Below are 22,949 nucleotides of genomic sequence, written 5' to 3'. Positions count from 1 at the left end.
TCACGCTCGTTTGTAAGAAGGTTCCCATTTATGTCCTTACACATATAGGGCTGTGGCACGTGGCCCTTACGTGGACGGTTCAACTTCAACTATTATATCTATATATTCTTTATTATATCTGGCAAAAGGGCCGGATATAATGAAGGGATTATTTCCTCTCTTTACTTTGTTAGGGATAGCCGTTTTTATGAATAATCCTTTATTTCTTCTTTTCACCTTATATCGAGAAAACGTATTCATTTAAAGAAGGCATTATCAACTCCTTTCGCCTTATACCGGGCAGACGCATCCACTTAAAGAAAGCGTTACCCCTCCCTTCGCCTTATACCGGGTAGACGCGTTCTTTTAAAGGAGGCATTATCAACTCCTTGCGCCTTATACCGGACCCATGCATCCGTTCAAAGAAGGCGTTATCTTCCCTCTTTGCTTTATACCGGGCACCTACTTTCTTTTCTTTATACCGAACAAACGTGTCCATTTCAAAAAGGCATTCTTTCCTCACTTTGCATCATACCGACCAGATGCGGTCATTCAAGGAAAGCATTAATATATCTTCTTTCATTGCTTCAAATCACAATCCGAAAGAATTTAGACCGGATTGCATGTAAATAAGCAGAATTCAGTAAATATTTCAATGATAATTATTCTAACTGAATTCCCCCTGTACCATCTGTCGGTCGAAGCTCCGCGGATGTGGAATCGTTGAGCTTAACAGCTTGGCTAGGGTGCTCGAGAAACGTTGACATTTATTCACAAACCGATGCAGCGAAACCGAATTCATGATACAGTTTCCTTTTGAGGATCTGATGTTTGACACTGTTGAACCCCAGAGAAAAATCGACGAGCACCATAACGGTACAATGTTGGTTGTCGAGATTGGTGTAGAGGTTGTGCACGACTTCTGTAAGAGTGGTAGTAGTGCTATAACCGCGGCGGTATCCTGATTGATGTGTGGCCAATAGATGTGGGTTTGAGTCCAGATGGTCGGATATCTGCCCAAGCAGAATCTTTTCGAAGATTTTAGGGATCGCTGGAAACACGCTGACGGGACGAAAGTCCTTTGGAGAATCTGGGCTTGAAGATTTGGAAATAGGTGTAACAACTATTTTTTCCACGACGACGGAAAGGGTTTTTTCTGCTATGATGGCATTGAAGATGTGGTTTAAAAGAGGGAGTACGAATGGGCTCAGAATTTTAAGAAAGAAATTGAAAGATTGTCGCATCCTGCAGCGTTGGACTTAATCTCGAACATTCTCCTGCTTACTTCTCCTATGTTGGTTAGTCTGAAGTTGAATTCTTCTTGTACATTGACGGGTGGTGTAGGTGGATGTGGATGATTTGCCGTATCGCGACTGTTTTGAAGTAACCGATGTCCCTCAGTGAAAAACTGATTGAGCTGATTCGCATCAAGATCACTAGAAAGTATATTTTTCTTCGTGTTATGCACTCCTTCCCTCCGTAAGTTACTCCGCAGCTGTTTGCAACTTTTCGCGGTACGACATTTGGCGGATTGCACCTTTTCGCCGAATGCACCATTTCGTGGAATTTGTTGACAGACAAGACTATGGTGGCAGCCAGGTGAAAGGAGCACTTCGAAGATTTGTTGAACGGTGAAAATGAAGGTGTATTGAGGAGCAGGATGGACATAGTCGGCGACGGTCAAGCTGTGGAACCACCAACGCTGGGCGAGGGTAAGAAGGCTGAAAAATAGTAAAGCTGCTGGGAAGGAAGAGATCTTGGTCGAGCTTCTGAAACACGGAAGTGAGCAGCTGCTTCGATCAATCCCCATTACATTATCCAGAAAATATGGGAGGATGAAGAACTACCTGCCGGCTGGTTGGATCGTAGAAGCATAAGTACTAGAACGCTAGTGGCGCTATAGTCATAAAAAGTATTTTACCAAAATATGCTTCCATAAGCCTAACTTGTCGGTTTGTTTGCATGTATTATGTTGTAGTGCATGTTTTGTTTCATTACCAACATTGGTTTGACACTTGTAGTACCGGTGCTTTGGCCGCCAGATCAAAGTGACCTAGATGTTAGTCACGCGAACAGGAGCGATATTAGCAATCTAATACTTATGCATCTACTGGTTGGATGGCCTCATATGCCCAATCTATAAGAAAGGGCACAGACTAGAGTGTGCCAATTACAGAGGGATAATCCTTCTGAACTCGGCGTACAAAATCCTGCCGCGTATCCTGTTTAACAGGCTGAGACCGCTTGAGGAGTCCTTCGTCGGCGAATACTAGGCAGGTTTTCGTGTGGGCCGATCAACGACAGATCAGATGATTAGCCTGTGGATGATCCTTGATAAGTTCCGGGAGTACAACTTGCAGACTCACCATCTGTTAATTGATTTCAATGCAGCGTACGATTCAGTGAAAATAAATGAGCTGTGGCAGAAAATGTCCGAACATGGTTTTCCGGCGAAACTGATTAGACTGATATGTGAAACGCTGGATGGCTCGAAATCAAGTATTCGGATTGCAGACGAAGTGTTTGTGACCTTAGACGGATTGAAGCAGGGTGATGCACTTTCGAATTTATTGTTCAACATTGCACTCGAAGGCGCTATTATGAGGAGAGCTGGCGTGCAGAGGAACGGCACTATCATCACACGGTCGCATATGCTCCTGGGCTTTTCGGAATCGATCGCAGAGCAGTAGTGGAGGCTTTTTTCCCACTGAAGAGAGAGACGGCGAGAATAGGCTTAACCATTAACTCTACCAAGACAAAGTACATGGTGTCAGGTGGAGATAGAGGAAGACGTAGTGGTGTTGATGCTGATGTAGTGCTTGATGGGGATGTGTTTGAAGTTGTTGAAGAATTTGTTTACCTTGGAACGCTTGTGAAGCGAAAAGACGTATTGCTGCTGCGAATAGGGCCTTTTACGGATTACGTAATACGCCTAAGCCGCAATATGCAGACGAAAACGAAATTTGCTCTATACAAAACTCTGATTCTACCAGTGGCCCTTTAAGGATATGAAGCATGGACGTTCAAAGAGGCCGACCGGAGAACATCGCCCAAGATCGACGATTATGGAGCTCTAAATACAATACGCTAGGCATAGGTGTGTCGACGCTGTAGCCAACCTGGTATCCAGGTAGGTAGGTACTATTTCGTGGAATGCCGTTTTGTAGAATATTGCAATTAGCAGATTGGCATTTTTAAGTTAACAATGGCTCGTTCAGAGAAAGCATTATCTTATTTAGCATGCAAACGAAAGCAGAAAATCAAAACACCTGCTCTCGTGGAGCGATGCTCCCGAGAGATTTTTTTTTCCAAAACGTAAACAATGCGTTAGGTGGGAATGCCGCAAAAACGCACCAACGAAGAAATTCAATTGTAAACCTTATTCTAGGCAATTACTTGCTTATTATTTTGCATAAACAACTAGAACTCAGCTTCTTATCTGATATTATAACATCATGATACATAATTACAATGATTAGATGCTTATTTTCAAAGCAGCGTACATTGATGTTTTTAATTTAGTAAGTGCGTCTCTCTATATCGATTAGCTGTTGTGAATCCTCTCAAAACTCTCACGTGTTGCAACTTCCCGAGTAAAAAAGGCGCTGTTCCAGGCACTCCCCGAGCAAAGTCTGAAAACATAATGAGAGCATATAGATAACACATTTTGATTTTGACATCAAATTGAAATCATAATTTGTTTTCAATTATGAATCATCATGACTGATTACATATTTTGATCTCATTTTGCTGTAGATTTCTAAATTGTATGATCTTTTCATCAAACTGTTAACATATTTTGTTATCTGAAACCAATATCAAAATTAGTTTTGGATTTGTTCTCATCGATAGCAGGAATATTTTTTGATTTGATGTCACAGTAAGATTTTTCTGCTATACATTTTGTTATTTTAACCGTAAAAACGACCAAAAAGATATCAAATTAAGTACCGTCATATGGGGGGGAAGAAGATCATTGAGGCGAAGATGATCATTTGATGTGTCAGTCAAAAGTGCCTAATTTTTTTATGAGACGGTGGTCTAGTAGGTGAATCATATTATCTGTTCAAGTAATGTTACTGCTAGGTAGAGAATCCGAGTTTTTCGATCATAATCATGAAAGTGTAGTTCGTTCCGTAATCATATTCGGCGATTTCACAACATCAAAACAAGTTATCGTTTTGCTCTCAACCTTTGCTCGGGTCACTATCCGGTGGTGGCGAAAGTGGGCTCCTCGGTTAATCGGCATCAGCTGGCCCGTCGAAACTATCATCGAGTCGACTGCGGCCGGGTAAGCAACACCCTAACCAATACACTCACCAAAGATTTGATTCGATTGCGGAATCTCACTCGCATGCAGTTTTAGAATACTGGACTGCCTGAGTTTAAGGCACGCTGCAATCGAATTACAAACATTATCAAGGCCAGAATGGTGGACCTCAAAAATAACGATTTCTCGAATAAGATCCGCACTCTCCCAGACTATGCTAAGCCGTTCTGGAAAATGACCAAAATACTAAAATCCAAGCCTCGGCCCATTCCACCTTTGAACCCAGTAGACAATAATGGCTCAAAGGATCGCTTGATAACTCCTGCAAAGAAGGTCGCTGAAATAGGTCGTCACTTCGTCAGCTCACATAATCTTGGACAGAAGATCGTCAGGCCACACCAAGCAGCCGCCAACGAGCATGCTAACAATATCCATCTTATTCCCAACGACTTCTCAGAGGAGTTGGAGATCTCAGCTGGCGAAATGACGGCATATATCAAATCATCGAAAAACATGAAGGCCCCAAGTTTCGATAACATTCTTAATCTCGAGTTCAAACACATGATTGCTCCGTTTTTTGAGCACCTTTCACTGATCTTTAATCAGTGTCTCCGACTCAGCTACTTTCCATCGTCCTGGAATAACTAAGGTAGGCCTGGGAAGGATCGTTCCTCCCCCAAAAGTTTTCATCCTAGCCTTCTCTCAGGATTATCCAAGCAAATCGAAAAAGCTATTCATCACCTGTTACTTGAGTCTGCCGAAAATTTCAGCATCTTGCTCGAGGAACAGGAAAAGAAAAAAAAGGAAGAAGGAAGGAAGAAAAGGGAAGGAGGAAGAAGGAAGAAAGAATAAGGAAGAAGAAAGAAAAAGAAGAAAAAGATGAAAGAAGAAGATGAAAAAAAAAGAAGAAAGAAGAAAAATAAAGAAAAAAGAAAGAAAGAATAACGAAAAAGAAATGAGGAAGAAAGAAAAAGACAGAAAAAAGAAAGTAAGAAGACAGAAGAAAAAGAAAAAGAAATAAGGAATACGAAAGAAGAGAGATGGCAGAAGGAAAAAGGAAGAAGAAAGAATGAAGAAGGGAGATGAAGAAGGAAGAAGCAAGAAGTAGGGAGGAAGGAAGAATTTAATTAAAGAACAAAACAAAAGAATAACAAAAAAGGAATAAGATAGAATGAAGAAGGAAGAAGAAATAAGGAAAAAGATAGAATGAAGGAGAAAAAAAGAAAGAAGGAAAAAGGAAAACATATTGAAATAGGAAAAGAGAGAAGGAAGAATGAAGAAGGTAAAAGGAAGAAGAATGAAGAAATAGAAAGGAAAAAGGGAGAGGGAAGAATGCGCTTGTTTTCAAGGCAATTAATGAATTTCAAAGTGCTTAACCAAACTCCAAATAATTCAGCTAAAAACTAATTTAAAGTTTATTTAATCATAGTAGAATTTTATGTCGAATTGTTCATTGGTTAACTTCATTTCCTGCAAATCTGGGCTCAATCGGGCTCTTCCATCCAATTTCTTTTACGAAATAGTAACAGAGGTGTATTTTCCCATATATTTCGGCTGAAACCCCCATATTAATTTCAAATCAATTGCGCCAGCTTATGCAATAACCGACCAGGCTGAAATTTTCAGAGAATTATTTTCTTACCCAAAGGCAAAATCCTGGGGGGTGCCCCGTAGAATAGGACGACTTTTTGTATCCTGGGCCAGTCTAGTATTCATGCTTTGTCATTTTAGGCCTTCAATTAAATTGGTATTAACTCTCAAATAACTTTCCATGAGCATTTGAAGTAAGAATGATAAAGATATCTTTTTGTGCAATCTATGAAGTACTCCATTACCAACGCAACTCATTTCCCCCGGTTATTCCAGGGGAGACGCTTCGTAAATTTCATAGAAAATGTTTCGAAATTTGCAAAAGAAATTCTTCGGGGTTTACCGGGGTAATTCTTAGAAATTTCCAGAAGAAATTTATCGGTTTCAATCATTTTCCTTTGAATTCCCAAAGAATTTTCGCTAGCAATTCGAAAGTTTTTCCAGGATCTTCCCTGGAAAATTCTAAGATTCCCCCTGGAAGTTTCAAAGAATGTATCCTAAAAATTCTGAAAAGTATTATCCCTGGCAATTCCTAATTATATTCAGGAAAATTCCGAATTATAAAATTCCAAAGATTTTCCACGGGAAATTCTTTGGAATTAACACAGGACATACTTTGAAATTTCTACGAGAAATTATTCAATGGAAAATTCTTTGAAAAATCCACGGGAATTTTCACGAAACATTTTTCAGCATTTCTACAAAACCACTTCGAAATTTCCAAGATAAATTGTTTACTTCGAGATTTCCACGAGAAATTTATTGTTTTTTTTAAATTTACACGAATAATACTTCAAAATTTAAACAAGAAATTGTCTAGATGTTCCACCGTAAATCGTTGAGAATTTCCTCACGAAATTCTCTAGTATTTGCATGGGTAATTTTTCAGATTTTACGGGAAATTCTTCGTATTTTCCATGGGTTTTTCCAATTTTTCAAAAACAAAGACCATAAAACCGTCAGCGGGCGCACAGCTCTTATTTTAAGGTACATGTAATCTCATCTGATTGATCGGCACTCATTGGATACTCATTGCACTAGTGATAAGACACGGCAAAGCGTTTTGGAATGCTAGGAACGAGAGGATTCCGTATGGCCGTCAGGGCCACTTCTATTGCAATATGTATAGCAAAAAGAGTAGGGTGACCCATCTAAGGTCAGTTATATATAATTTACAACATTGTTCTGACCAGCACTCCATCCGGCGAATATGACACAGATTAGATACATGCCCAGGATTGAAATGGAACGGTAGCCAATGCCCTATAATTCTGCACCCGTCGACAAACTCAATTCAATTCGAAAATGAATTCACATTTAATTCAACTCATAACTTTGGTTCATCCTTCCGGGAGCTCGCGTTGCGTTCTAAATTACAACAAAAGAAAAATATCAAGCCCAAAATGTAAACCACCATAATCTGGAATTGCAAGTCGACTCTGCTATTAGTACATATTGTTGAGAAGACCTACGGAACCAACGTAAAGATGTTGTGCCACCCTACTTCACATTATTCAGCCACATGTCTCCTGGGTATTTCGGTGGGCCCAACTCACACTCCCGGGAAGTGAAATTGAGATAAATATTGGCCACCAAGCAAGCGATACGTAATCACAAATACACCACGGTGCAGGGTCACGCGTGCGGCAGCCAGGCGCTCGTGATAGCGCCATATTTATCATCGCCGTTTGTTTGGGATCCATGCGATACAATTAGGTGGTTTGCTAACAAAATGTGTCTCTATCGCGCTGGATCCGACACGATTGACCGACTGCTGCACTGATCTTATTACGTAGAAATACTAGAATAAGAGATCGGCGAAGACGCCATCTTGTTTCCAATCGAACCGTCAAAAGCGGTTCCAATTCGACTTGTTTACTTTTTGCTTCCATAAGAAGCAAGCAAAAAGTTCAAGTGCTGCCAATGTTATTTTCACGATTTCATGCATTTTCATACGTTGCCATTTCTACAGTTTTTCACTCCGCCGGTCTCTGGTTATAGGGTTGCTATTATTACGTAGCTGCAGACCAGGCCCTCGCTCGATACGGTGCGACTGTATCCATCGAGTTTTACAGGAAAACAACCATTATTTTGAATGGCAGGGCTGGTAGTCACCCAGTTTGTAAGCGTAGAGTCTCATGTCACCCACTGTAGAGCCACTGATTCAAAGAATCGACTTGGTATTCACTGAACATTTTTTTTAATAAATCATTCACATACTTTGCATATGTTTATCGAGTTTTCATACATTGAAATTAACGTCCTTGTCAGGTAGCCAATATCCGGAAAATAGGCAATTAACATTGATTGAACCACTTTGAATTACCGTGCAGTAATTTGTTTTTATTGGACACGAGAACCTATCAGTGGAACACTTTGTATCAGGTTCATCACTTGCGGTTTTAATTCTTTGGTAAACATTCTTCGACACTTTTAGAAGCATTTTCTCCATGTTTATCAATCCTTAAGCATACATCTGTCTTCTTGTACTACAGGTTTTGAATCTTCCTAACCCATTATAAAAGGATTATCCCTTGGCATTTTATTTGATGTTGAATATGCCCGGCCATCAATAAGGCCTGTTTCTCTATCGCTACCAGCCATGGAATAGCAAGAACAAGAGATGTTGACACGCAAACTGGATTTTGACATTTGCTGCGATTCGATGTCGCGGGACTATATTTTAATGCGCTGTCAAATGATTTGTTTCAAGTTTTCGGAGAAAACACAGCCTACGTGAACCAAAACAGACTACATATCCCACACGAGCGAGTGTCAATTTCTGCCTATTTCAGGTTGGCGATGTAGATACCTCTTGGATGCTTTTTCCAATCGCGCTCTCGACTACTACGATGAGTTTTGCTTGTTGATTTTAACTTTTCCCGTAGCCTACTGCTTCCATACGAATCACACTACACCAGGAACCAGGTAATGGTTGCTGAAAATACTGCAACCTCCTACCAAAACATTCACTATAACACCTTCTTCATCACTATCAGTATCAATTTCGGAAGCCCATCACGTCACACAGGGCCAAGTACACCGAAAAAAGGCCCTCTAAGTATTAGGACGATCACCGTGGAAGAAAAAAAAACTTTTCGACCGAAAAAGTTTACACAAAAATTACATACCTCTTACGTATACTGCTCCGTCACTACGAAACCGAGCGCGATCCACAAAAAATTACTTTCCTATATCGCCAATGATGTAGGTAAGTACACACGTCAACAATTTTCACCACTACACAGCCAAGCGAGCGCTCCCACACATGTACAGCATCGCTCTCACTTTACACGCTAACAGCGAATAATCCACCTATTAGTGCGCACTAAGCCGGCCTCGGTGCCTACTTCGTCACCCGAGGGGTCCAATACGTAACAAGCCTCTATCACAAAGCAAGACCGCGTGTTTGCACCTTCCTCTCTGTACACACCACGACGACACTACGATCACAACAAAAGCAACAGCAGCAGGTCTCTGCTATGAATCTGGTAGCTGCTGTTGTTGCTATTATTCCTTTCCTCTGTTACTGTGTTATCAACGGCAACGACGACGGCGGTGATGATGATGGGGAAACAGCGAGCGAAAATTCGTCATATTCGTCGTGAGCACTCAAACGAAACTAGCGAGCGGTTGTTTTTGACAGTACAGGCGAACGTCATCGCGCATCGTCGTCGCTCTCGTCGAATATGGTGGTGAGCGCACTGAAGCGAGGAGAGAACGGAATCGCCGCATCGGGTATCACATCACACGGACATTACACAGTAGGAATGCGGGAGAGATGGGCGAGAGTGAGAGCGATGCGATGTGGAATATACGCGAATACAGCCAAACAGTCATCACCAAGCTAGTATAGTTTGATTCGAACGGGAAATGGAGACATGCGAAATGCGAAAACAACAGAATGGCGAAGGGTAAGTCAATCAGTTTTGGGACGAAGTTCAGACAAAATATTAAAAATTGAAAGCTTTAAAGAATGTTTCGTTATTATTTTCATATCATACTTTTTTGTAAATTGTGGACAACCGACTGAAACATTGGAGAACCCCTCGGCGAACAATGGACTAGAAGGATGATACAAAGCGGTCAAATTAAATCATTGAAATAATTATCCATATTATATTCATAACGAATGGAATATCTGGAGTCTTCGTTACTAATTGCTGCCATATAAACGAAAACAATATATTGAATTAGAAACTATAGAATCAATTATGACGACAAGGTATTGAACTAATGGATCAGCAGCATCAACTAGACGAAAGTTGTTGTTCAGGAGAAGATATAATTCAGTACCTTGTTAGCCTTTAGAAGCCCAAACTTACAGTATTTTATTTTGAAAACAAAATTGACTTAAAATACTTTTCTGGTTCCTTCCCTTGAAGAAAAAATAAGAGCAATGGGTAATGTTTAAACATAACCGCGAGTAGACGTAGGACTTATATAAACGTAAGGTATTTACATTTAACTTTTGAATTTATGGGGTTTAATTATTGGTATTGATATTGGAAACAACAACTCCCATCCCGGAAAGATGTGAATTATGGAACCAAGAACTTTCCTTGGATGAGCAGACCAAATATCTCTGGACTAATTTTATTCTGCTTCATCCACCACCGCTTCAGCCATCATCGGCCTCTAGTCGTGAACTCCAAGCGATGCGATGGGCGATCGTATCAATCGCAACCGACACCACTGCATCCGAGCATCATCAAGCATAGAAATACAAAAAAATGCGTCCTCTTCTTTCATGCATATTCTCCTGCTGGCGACTGCATGCTGTGTACGTAAACACAGCGAACGAACGAGAAAAAAATGCGCGAGCAAAAAGCACGTCAGTACGCGCTGCTGTCACAAACTGGAATGACTCACACACGGCAGGCACAGCTTCTTTTATACACAAAGAAAATATTGCGGTGGACCCGAAGGCCCGTGGCATACTGCATTCTGATGTCCGTGTTAGGAATGCACGGGATTGGTTATATATAAATTTTTTATTGGCTTTGTCATGAATTAAAATTTCCTATAGCTTATCGTTAATAATCTTAAGTTTCAATGCCATTGATAAATTGCTGGAGAGTGTTCGATTCGATTGATATATAAATCTTCAAATCCAACGAAAAATAAAGGCGCTAGTAACGTTCAAAATCTTCCCTTTCAGCGTAACGCTCTCGATTTCCAAAAATCTAAATGACACCTAGTATAGTAAAATCCTACGTCAAAATAAAAAGTAACAAGAACATACTGTGCCTGCCCTATTGGGTCCTAAACAAGCGCTTACTCCTCTATGTTGCTTAAAAGCAATTATAAGGTATTAAAATTTATGCAGCGTCCGCCCTCATAGGGCTCAGTACCGGGACCCGCAACAAGGAATCACCATTTTACCAGAAAAAAATGTTGGAAGATGTAAAATCAGGAAGACAGAATAATTCAATTAGATACTAGAATCAAGAAGAAGAAATTATTGGATACCATCAAGAAGAAGGAAGTAACTGAGATGCCAGAAATCGGATATAGATGACAAGTATATCGAAAGAATGTTCGGGATTCCAAACTGTTCGCAGTTGGTCAATGACTTCAATGTACTAGCTCCTTGGAATCTGCAGATTGTCATCTTTTATTTGGGGATTTTAATCAGAAAAAATTGAACTGGGTTCAATCCTCGTCTGGTTACTATTTTGCTGATCCATCGAACTGCAGCTTTTCGCAAGCCAGCTTTTTGGATGGCATTGCCATACTTAACATGAAGCAGATTAATTATGTTTAAAGCACTATAGCGATCGAATCTTGGACTTGATATTCGTAAATTCGGAGGCCATTCCCAAGTGCTCGATACTTGCAGCTGCCGAATCACTTGTAGAGCATCCGTACCACCCTGCCCTCGTAGCATCGGTTTCCTGTGGACATCTCGTTGAACTTGAAGAAGCTGAATATTCCTGGACAGTTTTATCGAACGCACCAAACGTTGACTGTGTCGTGGAAATTTTCATTGGTACCGTCGTCGGGGGTGACAATGGGTCTGGGGGTGAGAATGGGTCAGCGCCCTCACCGACAGTCTGGAGGTCGGATAACAAAATCGTTCAAAAAGGTCTCTTATAATTCAGTTTTCTTGTCCTCAGATACATTAAATCCATTCTACAAGCATTCTATGTAGTTGAAACAGTGACCCATTCTCACCCCCATTTGGCCCATTTTCACCCCCAACGGCGGTACTCTTAATCAGCTTTTCCATTTCCATGTTCCGGCCCCGATTTCTAGAAGAAAACCACCATGGTCCAACAATCCCTTGCGTTATTTGAAGCGCCGTAGATCCAATGTGTTAAGAAAGTACACCAAAATGAGAATTCCGGAACTTTTCAACACTACTAGCAATAGGTATCGAATTTACAACAGATCTCGCGCTTAGTTTCATAGGGGCGTAACTGTATTGATCGATTTCTCTTAGTCGATGTTTTCTTTTTATTATTGTACCGAATTGCGCTAGTTTGTCGATGATTCAATAGTTTAATTTGATAAAGGATGATTGTATCTTGCACCAGAATCAATAATCACGGTTGTAGCTTTTGAAACAATTGAGTTATTAACAAAATATAAAATCGATTAAGAGAAATCGATCAATACAGTTATGCCCCTATGAAACTAAGCGCGAGAGATGTCTCTACAGACGTTACGCCCGTCGAATTGAAATGAACTCGAAACGAAACCCAAAGCAGTTTTGGTCGTTCATGAACGCAAAGAGGAAATACAAATAAGTTAGTCTACCGAATGCTGTGTTTCTTATTCGTCGTTCTACATAAACAATGTTCGTCGTTCTGCATAAAAAATAGGGTTGTATACTAGATATTGTGCATTTAGACCAAAACTGTTTATATGACGCTGATGAACTGGCAGCAAGGCGCACTTCCGACGAGATTCACACGGAAAAATAAAATAAATATGCAGCACTGCACGGTGTTATCTGTCACAAAATCGAGTTTGTTTTGTCGCTGACAACGTCGCTGGCACCAAATTGAGGTTCGGAAGTCGATTTCCACACTTCCGAAAGCTCTTCCGACAATGTTTTGATAGCAAATTCAAATTTTGTACTGACGTTCATGATGTCGGAAGTAAGTTCGGAAGTAAAAAGTCGGAAGTCGGAATACAATTTAGTGCTGGCGACACAATACGACCGCTCGACGTAAACTACGTAAAACCAAATATAAAACACTGAACCAATCATTCCACTCTATATATAAGAGAAGGAACCATCCCACCGACACTACTACCCAGCTTTAGTAGCCCTGAAACTCTGTGAGGGAGTAGGGACCCCACTGTCTAGCAGCTAGAGCACCCCATTCATACACTCCAGTTCATTAATTGATAATACCCTAAAAGTAGGCAATTACAAAGGATTGAAACGCGCTGTATAGGAGATGCATGTTGCATGAAAGAACTAAAAATTTCAATAGTTTATCGTTGATAATCAAATGTTTCGATACTACTGGCAAATTGGTGGAGAGTTTGCGAATTGATTGATATATAAATCTTTAAAATCCATTGGAAAATAAAGGACCTATTGATGTTACAAATCTTACATGATTTCGTGACGGTCCTCAATTTGGAAATTTTCATTTTACACCCTGAATCCGAGTCTTCCCCTTAGACGTAGTTTACGTCAAAAACATCGAGGAAGGAAACCAAGTCGATACTGTCTACACTGACCTGTAGACTGCATTTGATTGAGTTGATCATTTTATTTTGTTATCAAAAATAGTTCGACTGGAAGCTCCGATATCCTTCACACGCTGGCTTCAATCTTATTTGACAAATCGGCGGCTATCTGTGAAAATTAGTGCAGTGCAATCTGACTTTTTACGAACAATTCAGGAGTACCACAGGACAGTAACCTTACAGTTAACCTTATTACTGTTTTATTTATTCATAAACGATGTTTGCCGACTGTTACCAACTGGATTTCGTATTGTTTATGTCGACGATTTGAAGATAACGGTTTTTTTTTCAGTGCATCAGCAATCTTTGACTCAGTGGGTCGCGGATGAAGTCGTACTGTGTATCGACGTGTCTTGTTCTATGGCTCCCTCCTTTGGATTTCAATCCAACTCTATCTATCTCTATCTCTGGTTGTCCTCGCTTATAATAATCGGACCGGTGAGCTTGTGGCTTGTGCTCGAATCCACCGAGAATAACCGTTACAAAAAAAGATAAAGGAAGCCGTGCTAGAACATTTCCAAGCATCGGAAATGCAACGCCTAACAAGTTAGTTATCCGGCATGGTACTTGGTGATCAAAAACCTAGTGTGCTTCTTAGTGATATTCGTCGTTTTGGGGGTCAAGAGTGCATCGACAGTGTCCTTTCGAATTTGTGGCTACGTGCTCTACACAGTATAAAAATGTTACTGCATATATGATGGAACAAAAAGCCTCCGTTCGATTCGACTCATTTTTCCATAACTTTTTAAAATTACAGATCGTCGTTACTATGGAGCTTGTATTCAATATTGCGTACAAGAAAAAGTTGGATGTTAAATTAAAGGCTATTGAACACAAAAATATTTATTTATTTATTTCTACTAGTCTTCGAACTGGTCGCACAGACAGATAAAACTATTCACTAATCCTATTTCTAAACATCAACTTGGACAAATTCAAATCAAATTTCTCAGACACTTCGTTAAAACGACGACAACAAACATTGAAAGGGTTGTTTTGCCCGAAAACAGTACGATGAACAGGAAGACAAAGGAATTCTGCACTTCGAGTATTTCTAGCCGGAACGTTGAGATCGATGTTGTTCAAAAGTTCCGAGCAGTCGAAGTTGCTGCTTAATATGTCAAACACGAATAAGCGCTGCAGAGAATCCTCCTGCTAGCCAAAGTTGGCAGATGTACCAAGGCGCAACGATGCTCATATGGTGGCAAACGAACGGGATCATTCCATGGCAGGAGGCAAAGAGCGAAACGAAGGAAATTTCGTAGAATTCGTTCGATCCGGTTAGTGTTAACGCCTGATATGGTGCCCAGACCAGCACACCATATTCAAGAATGCTCCGTACATGTGCACAGTAGAGTGACTTCAAACTATAAACGTCGGTGAACTGCTGTGTATTGCGCTTTATGAAACCAAGCACTGCGTATGCTTTTGCAGTCGTTACTGCAATGTGCTGAGCAAAATTGAGTTTTTCATCCAGTAGTACTCCAAGATCCTTGACAGTGTTGGCGCGGGCGATGATGGCAGATGACATCATATAGTTGAAGATAGTTGCACTCCTTGTTCGACAAAATAAAATCATAAAATCGCATTACACTTCTTGACATTTACTTCCATTTCGTTCAACTTACACCAGTTTAATAATGTGTCAATGTCGGCTTAGATAGCATAGTACTCAGCAACTGATGACACTACACGAAAGAATTGTCATCGGCAAACATTAGCTTTGGAGATTTAACTGCAATGCAGAGATCGTTGACAAACAATACAAAAAGAAGTGGGCCAAGATTACTGCCTTGAAGCACACCAGATGTGATAGGGAAAGAGTCCGACTTAGTTTCGCCAATGCGTACGCAAGCGCTTCGTTCCGTAAGATACGAAAGCACCCAGCTAGACCCATTTAGTCCAGCTTTTCTACTGCCAAAGATTGAGGCATTCCATCGAACGCTTTGTCAAAATCGATATGAATAGCATCGACTTGCTGTCGCTTATCAAGCGATTTCACCAATGAAGTCACATATGTCATCAGGTTGGTAGTGGTAGAACGTTTCTTCACGAATCCATGTTGAAATTCTGAAATAATATGATGCACTTGTGGGTAAAGCGTATTGTGGATAAGGCTTTCAAAAACCTTCGGTAGACAGCTCAAAATAGAGATTCCACGGTAATTTTCGACGTTGTGCAAACTGCCAGCTTTATGTACGGGAGTGATGTCAGCAGATTTCCATGCAAGGAAATATACCTTCCGTCAAAGAACGATTAAAGAGAATAGTCGCAGATAGAGTCAGTGAATCGGCACAGTTCTTGATAAAAAGCGGGGGTAGACGATCAGGAGTCATGGAGTCATTTATACCTCAGAGTTTACTGGACACGTCCTCCGGAAAAAGGTTGAAAGGCGGTATACTCAATTCGTATCGAGGCAAACTGCTCAAGACTCTTCAGACGAAGGTGATCGGTTATTACATAGCACGCTTCGAAAGAACGACGAGAACAAATTAGCTGATTCGAGCGTTGTTTCAGCAATAACTTCGTGCTAACTAATTCGTTGAGGGATTCCGCTCGTCTGTTTCCGACTTCTTACGAACGACCAGAATGATGTTGAATCTCGTTTAAAGTTTTCTTCCGTGCGATGAATATAGCCGCTAAAGCATTGCGCGTGCAAAGAATTGTATTTGCTCTCTATGTCACGCAGCTCAACTTTGCGTTGTTCATCCCTCGAACGGAAATATCGCTTCCTAGCTTTATGCAAACGGTTACGGAGATGCTGTAGCTCTCTGTTCCACCAAGGCTGTTTTTTTCTCATAGGTAGGCATCGTTGTTTCATCGGGGCGACATCTCGGACAATGGAATACACTCGTTGGTAGAAATTTGTTACGACCTCTTTAATATTGCACCCATAGAGACATTCGTCCCAGCGAACGGCAGAAATTAATGCATTCAGCAATAAAAAGTCACATTGACGAAAATCAAAATCAAAAGGGTCTTTTGAATTCCAATCATCGTTACACTTGTCTGCGGTTGCAAATGTCAACACAAAAGGCTTGTGATGATTATGGCAACGGTGACTCGAGTAACACGAAAAGTTACGGCATGGCATTAGAGCTCAAAAGTATGAAAAGCAGAAAGGTGACAATGAAAACGTTCCGTGCATTATTTTTTCGACGGAAAGCTACCCGTGTATACTCGCCCACGGAACAATTAACCAAGTGTTTCTCCACCATCGCACCATCGCCAAGCCCAACATCCAGTGTCAGTGTGTATCAGTCTTCAAAAATTCAACGAATTCACGTCCATGATGAGAAAACCTCCAAGCAGTTCCTGACATTTCAGTGTTACCTCCCTCGCCCCGAAAACAGCTCCAGCCCACCAGCACAAATCAACTGTTTGCCGCCAACGGCAGTCCAATCAAAAGCTACGGTACGAAGCGTTTAACCATAGACGTTTACTCGTGGACCTTCGACGGAACCGCAACCGAACCTCTAATTTCAACGTACGACGTTAACATGGCTTTCGCCGACCTGATTAAAGAATTCAATGATATCACTGTGTTCAACATGAACCATCTACCAAACCAAACTAAAACAGTGCAGCAAATTATCACCACGGGACCCCCAATATTCTGCAAGCCCCGTCGACTGCCCATCGTCAAACTCAACGAAGCAAAAGCCGAGTTCCGATCCCTCGTAGAACAGAGAAACTGCTAGCTATCGAAAAGCTGTTGGGCAAGTTCTCTTCACATGATGCGAAAAGCAAACGGCAAGTGGAGAGCATGCGGCGACTACCGCAATTTGAATGCTATTACCGTTCTCGATCGCTACCCGGTCCCACACATACAAGATTTTTCCAATATCTTGCATGGTGAACACATCTTCTCGAATATAGACCTTCAGCGTGCTTACCACGCTTCCTAAACCGCGATAACCAATCGAATTCAAATACATAACGTTTGGACTTCGCAACGCCGGCCAGACCCTACAACGAGATCTACACGAGATTCTCGGTGATTTGGATTTCGTCTTCAACCATGGTTTACATAGACGATCTTTGCATCGCTTCGAAAACCATGGTTGAGCACGAACAACATTTGAGAGTCGTATTCGAGCGACTACGCAAAAATGGTCTCATTTCCGAAGCTTACCACTGCACGACAGCTGAAACGGTTTTTGGATGCAATAATTTTTTTATCGTCGCTTCATACCTTGTGCCGCCGAAGATCAAGTGTGGAATACTAGTACAACAGACGCGTTCGAGAAGTGTAAAAAAGATCTCTCCGATGCCGCACTGCTCGCCACCCGTCGGTGGATTCCTCGCTCGCTCTTGAAGTCGATGCCTCAGGTACGGCTGTAGGCGCTGTTCTACACCAAATCAACGAAGCCGGCCGTCAAGCACTCGAATTTTTTCCGAAACCTCAACGGCTAGCACATATGATCGCGAACTATATGGTATGTATGCTGCAGTCAAACACTTTCGAGATGTATTGGATGCCCAAGTCTTCTGTATATACACAGATCATAAACCCCTCGTCTCTGCGTTTCTTCAACGCCCCGAGAAAGCAAGCCCAACACAACTGCGAACATATTTCAACTATTCGGCCATTACCTAAACCTATTTTAGACATTCCTTCCATATCGCGGTCATAGTCCGATCTGGTCAATTTTGCATAGCAAACAAGGGGACATGATTTCCCTTTTATTGCAACCTGTAAATCGGTCTGCAAAATGGTGAGTTGACATCAAGGAAGGAGCGCAGAACAGAGCTCTGGTCCCCACAAGTTCTGCCATAGGAATGGCCATCAGTAGCACCTACTTTGCACGAAAGAATATCCGAAAGCACACTCGGATGTTATCGATGTGCGAACATTCAGAGGTCCGAACATTGACTCTGATCACTACCTCGTTGTCAGTAAAATTCGATCACGGTTGTCAACTGTATCGAACGAAAGATCACAGCGATTGTCGGCGGAAGGAGTATCGGCTGGGTACCGCCAGAAGCTCAACGAACGGATAAGTACAATCAACGTTAACGATCTATGGGAGTCATCAACATCAACTTGGGAGTCGATCCATGGAGCGGTGAGCACAACAGCACGAGAAGAAATAGGCACTGCACAGAGGCGACCCAGGACGGGTTGGTTCGATGTGGAGTGTCAGAGAGTGACAGACGAGAAGAACGTTGCCAGAAGCCGGATGTTAGTGTCGGGTACCCGATCGAATAGAGATCGGTACAAGGAAGCAAGAGCAGCCGAAAAACGAATCCACCGCAGGAAGAAGAAAGAATATGAAGAACAAGTGATTAGCGAGGCGCAGGAAAAAATGGAGCAGAACGATATGCGGAGGTTCTGTGAGTCTGTCAATGGCGTGCGGAGAAAGACAGCGCCATCTCCCGTCATGTGCAACGACCAACAAGGGAATTTGCTGACTGATAAAACCGAAGTGGCTGCCAGGTGGAAGCATCACTTCGAGACTTTGTTGAATGGTGGAAGTGACGGTGCATCGGTGAGCAGAATAAATATTAGCGACGATGGACAAGCTGTGGAGTCGCCTACACTAGATGAGGTTAAAAAAGCTGTTAAAGAGCTGAAAAACAATAAGGCTGCGGGAAAGGATCAGCTCCCGACTGAACTTCTCAAGCATGGCAGTGAGCATTTATGTCGAAAATATGGGAAGACGATGACATTATGTCGAAAATATGGGAAGACGAGGAAATGCCTGCTAGCTTTAAGAAAGGGCACAGACTGGAATGCGCCAATTACCGAGGAATAACCCTCCTTAATTCGGCGTACAAAATTATGTCCCGTATTCTGTTCAACAGATTGAGACCGTTTGAAGAGTCCTTCATCGGCGAATACCAAGCAGGTTTTCGTGAGGGTCGATGAACGACGGATCAAATGTTTACCCTGAGACAAATCCTTGATAAATTCCGGGAGTACAACTTGCAGACACATTATCTGTTTATTGATTTCAAGGCGGCGTAGGATTTAATGAAACGGAATGAATTATGGCAAATTATGCCTGAACATGGTTTTCCGGCGTAACTGATACGTCTGATTCGTATAACGTTGAACGGATCGAAATCAAGTGAAAGGGTTGCGGATGAAATATCGACGTAATTTGTTAACTTAGATGGATTAAAGCAGGGTGATGCACTCTCGAATCTACTGTTCAATATAGCGCTCGAGGGAGCGATTAGGAGAGCTAGTGTGCAAAGAAGCGGTACCATTATCACAAAATCGCATATGCTCCTGGGATTAGCGGACGATATCGATATTATTGGGATTGATCGCCGTGCCGTGGAAGAGGCTTTTGTGCCTTTTAAGAGGGAGACAGCGAGGATTGGACTCACGATCAATACCAGCAAAACGAAGTACATGGTCGCTGGCAATCAACGTGGGTTCATTAGTGGTGGTGGTAGCGAAATGGTGCTGGATGCTGAAAAAATTGAAGTGGTAGAAAAATTTGTGTTTCTTGGAACATTAGTGACGTGCGATAATGATGTTACCCGCGAGGTGAAAAGGCGTATTGCAGCTGCAAATAGGGCTTATTACGGACTTCGTAACCAGCTTAAGTCCCGTAGTCTGCAAACGAAAACAAAACTCGCGCTGTATACTACTCTGATGCTTCCGGTGGCTTTATACGGCCATGAAACATGGACGTTAAAGGAGGCTGATCGGAGCTTTTGAGCGTAAGGTGCTGCGGACAAAACTCGGCGCTAAAGGTGGATCGCGGATTTTTCCCCATGTATTTTTGCATATGCGATGTTTTCGGGATTTGGACACGGAAAATCAAAATCCCGGCCACATTTTAAATGCACGGGGACCAAAATCCGGCGGAAAATTTTCCCGAGGTGTAAGGTAGCCTTAAACAGGAGAGCGGTATCTGGCGGCGCCGCATGAATCACGAATTGTACCAGGTGTATACAGGGCTGAATGTTATTAAGCTTATTCAACACGGCAGAGGAAGAGGCCGCAGGCTTCGTGGAAGGCCGCGTACACGATGGCTTTTTGCAGTTGAAGAGGACCTGAGGGCGCTCAATGTTCAGGGCAAATGGAAGCGATTGCCCCAGAATCGAGTCCAGTGGAGAAGGATACTCCATTCGGCGTAGGTTCATCGAAGAGCTGTAGCCCATCAAGTATCAAGTAAGTAAATCGGTCAATATTTAGTTAAAAAAAAGTTGTATACATACACACATACATACGCACTCACATACAGACATCACCGCAGTTTGTCAAGCTGGTCATTAATTTCAATGAAAAAAAGTAAAATTTAAAGGATTTATTGTTCTGAAGTACGAGAAAAATGCCTTGCGTGATACGTAGTTGAACAGTTTTGATTTCCTACTTCCTGACCATTGTCAAGAGATTTACCCATACACCTCTCGACCCGTTGTCCTCTTTCGCAACGACACATAATATACAAAATACATGTCTGCAAATGTAATTTAAAAGTAGTTTATTTTAATAATGAATTTTTTTTTATTAAATAGTAAAAATCATTCGGACAAAGACTCTATAATATAAAAAAAATATTTTTTTCGGAAACGAAAACGACCTTATTCAGTTACGTAACTTTTCATTTGGTAATGCCTTGACAATTTAATGATGAATTCTGTCCACCAGAGTCAACTATTGCCACTGTTTCCAAGCGTATCATGTAGCGGTATGCAGCTTATGCTCACACCAAAACCCAGCTAAGCATCTTCATCCAAATCGACAACGCATTTCGAAGCATAAAAAGAACCAGGGAGAATCCAGTTCCCCTCAATACATAAACCATTGCATATCCAAGTGTATCTCTATGTGTGTATTAGTATATGAGCCACCGACTGGTTGGAAGCAGCAGCAGCATACGTAATCATAGGTGACGTCATCAGCTGCGTTTGCCAAGACTGGCGAACATAAGGCTCGGTCGCTTCATTTTCATAGAATGGAAAATTGTCGCTCGACTGTCGGGAAAATTCATCTACGGAAATTTTTTCTACCATTCCCCAGACATCACCCAAACCCAACCACCGAGCTGTGAGCGCCCGATATGGCAACAATCTTAACAAACCACCCATCCAGCCCACCACCCTTTGGCGACAGCAACATTCGCCACTATCTTCATCAACATCATCTACACAGTAGGCCATCGTCTTCGTCGTCATGACGAGGCGAACGTGGATGACACAGCAGTCGCAAAGATCGCAGTAGGCAGCGGCGTGGGACAAGGCGAAGAATCTCTCACCTAACTAACTAACTAACTATACTCTCCGCTAAAGGGCATCAATTGACATTGAAAAGTGTGTATTTTTAAGACACCGAGCGAGCATTACGTCATCAAACAGACGCAGCGCGCGCGATGGATCTTCTCGGGCTGAACGTGTGAACTCGAAGGATTCAGCGCTACTCGCATCCAATGCTGTCGTAATTTTAGACGAAGACGATCTTGAAAAAAAATCGCACTGCCCACTTAAAGTTTCAATTAGTTTTGAAGAACACGGTAAACAATCACAATGTTTACAAAATATTGAACATCGAAGTAGGCTGAATTCACGGAAGAAACAAATGAATTCTATCCCAGCTATGAGCTGTGAAACCCATCAGAAACAGTCAGATTAGTCATAATTCGGTCCATTAAATATATACCTAATGCTTTGAATAAATCACACCTTTCCGATAGAGTCACAGTTTGCCTACGGGGGTAAAAAGTACAATATTTTACTCACTCTCTAGAAGTTACCGAACATACACACGCCGATGGCTGCGACAACGACCACGACGACGGATATCGAACGGAGCGCGGCGGCGACAGCAACGGCCAAGCGATGTTGAGAGCTGGCTGACGTACCCACGGGTTCACCTCATCCATACGCGGTGTCTATCGACGGATACTAACAACTGACCAGCAGTTCGCACCGTAGCGTACGAACGGTCGCGTAATTGTAGCCCGTAAGTGAGACTAACCAAATGTACAGTGGGAAAGCGAGATGTCCAAAATTTAAATTTAGATTTGATTGCAATCAGTTTATTTTTCAGGCAATTTGTCATTCAGTAGGTCGGGTCTGTCAATCATTCAGTCAATCAATTAGATTCACTTGTTGGTATTGTTAATTATCACCTAATGACGCTGGGCGAAGCTATCGCCTTTCTATGTGTCACAAAAAAACGTAAAACGTTACTACACTGAGGCAAATAGACGTAGGAATTTCAATCAAATGCTTTATGGAAATTTGCAACAAGAAAACGAAATGTGTTTCAATATGTAGCCTTATGAAAACATATTTTAAGTAAAATGCGTCAAGACTGGTTTTGAGCTATGGACGTCGGAGTCGGGATGCCCGCATGTGAACCACACGCCCTTCGATGCAACGATTGATTTAACATTTAGGCAGCTACCTATATGAATCGCGATTTGTTGAATAATCA

The 22,949-nt window shown here is 41.8% G+C and overlaps 1 protein-coding gene across 10 annotated transcripts in view; it reads right to left on the bottom strand.

Moving 5' to 3' along the window:
• Positions 1–22,420, bottom strand: part of LOC134207886 (cyclic AMP response element-binding protein B) — a 79,146-nt gene extending 56,726 nt beyond the window's left edge. For 8 of the 10 annotated variants that reach the window (XM_062683888.1, XM_062683891.1, XM_062683894.1 and 5 more), the window contains exon 1: positions 8,971–9,439. The gene's annotated coding sequence lies outside the window, so the exon portion shown is untranslated. Of the gene's footprint in view, positions 1–8,651; positions 8,931–8,970; positions 9,440–22,249 lie in introns of those variants that run through there. The other 2 variants (XM_062683890.1, XM_062683889.1) reach the window with 2 other exon arrangements.
• Between the last annotated feature and the right edge of the window lie 529 nt (positions 22,421–22,949).

This window comes from Armigeres subalbatus, chromosome 1 (genome assembly GCF_024139115.2).
Source record: "Armigeres subalbatus isolate Guangzhou_Male chromosome 1, GZ_Asu_2, whole genome shotgun sequence".
Classification (NCBI taxonomy): Eukaryota; Metazoa; Arthropoda; class Insecta; order Diptera; family Culicidae; genus Armigeres; species Armigeres subalbatus.
Note: the sequence above shows the minus strand (reverse complement) of the source record. Positions and strands in the feature narration are given on the sequence as shown.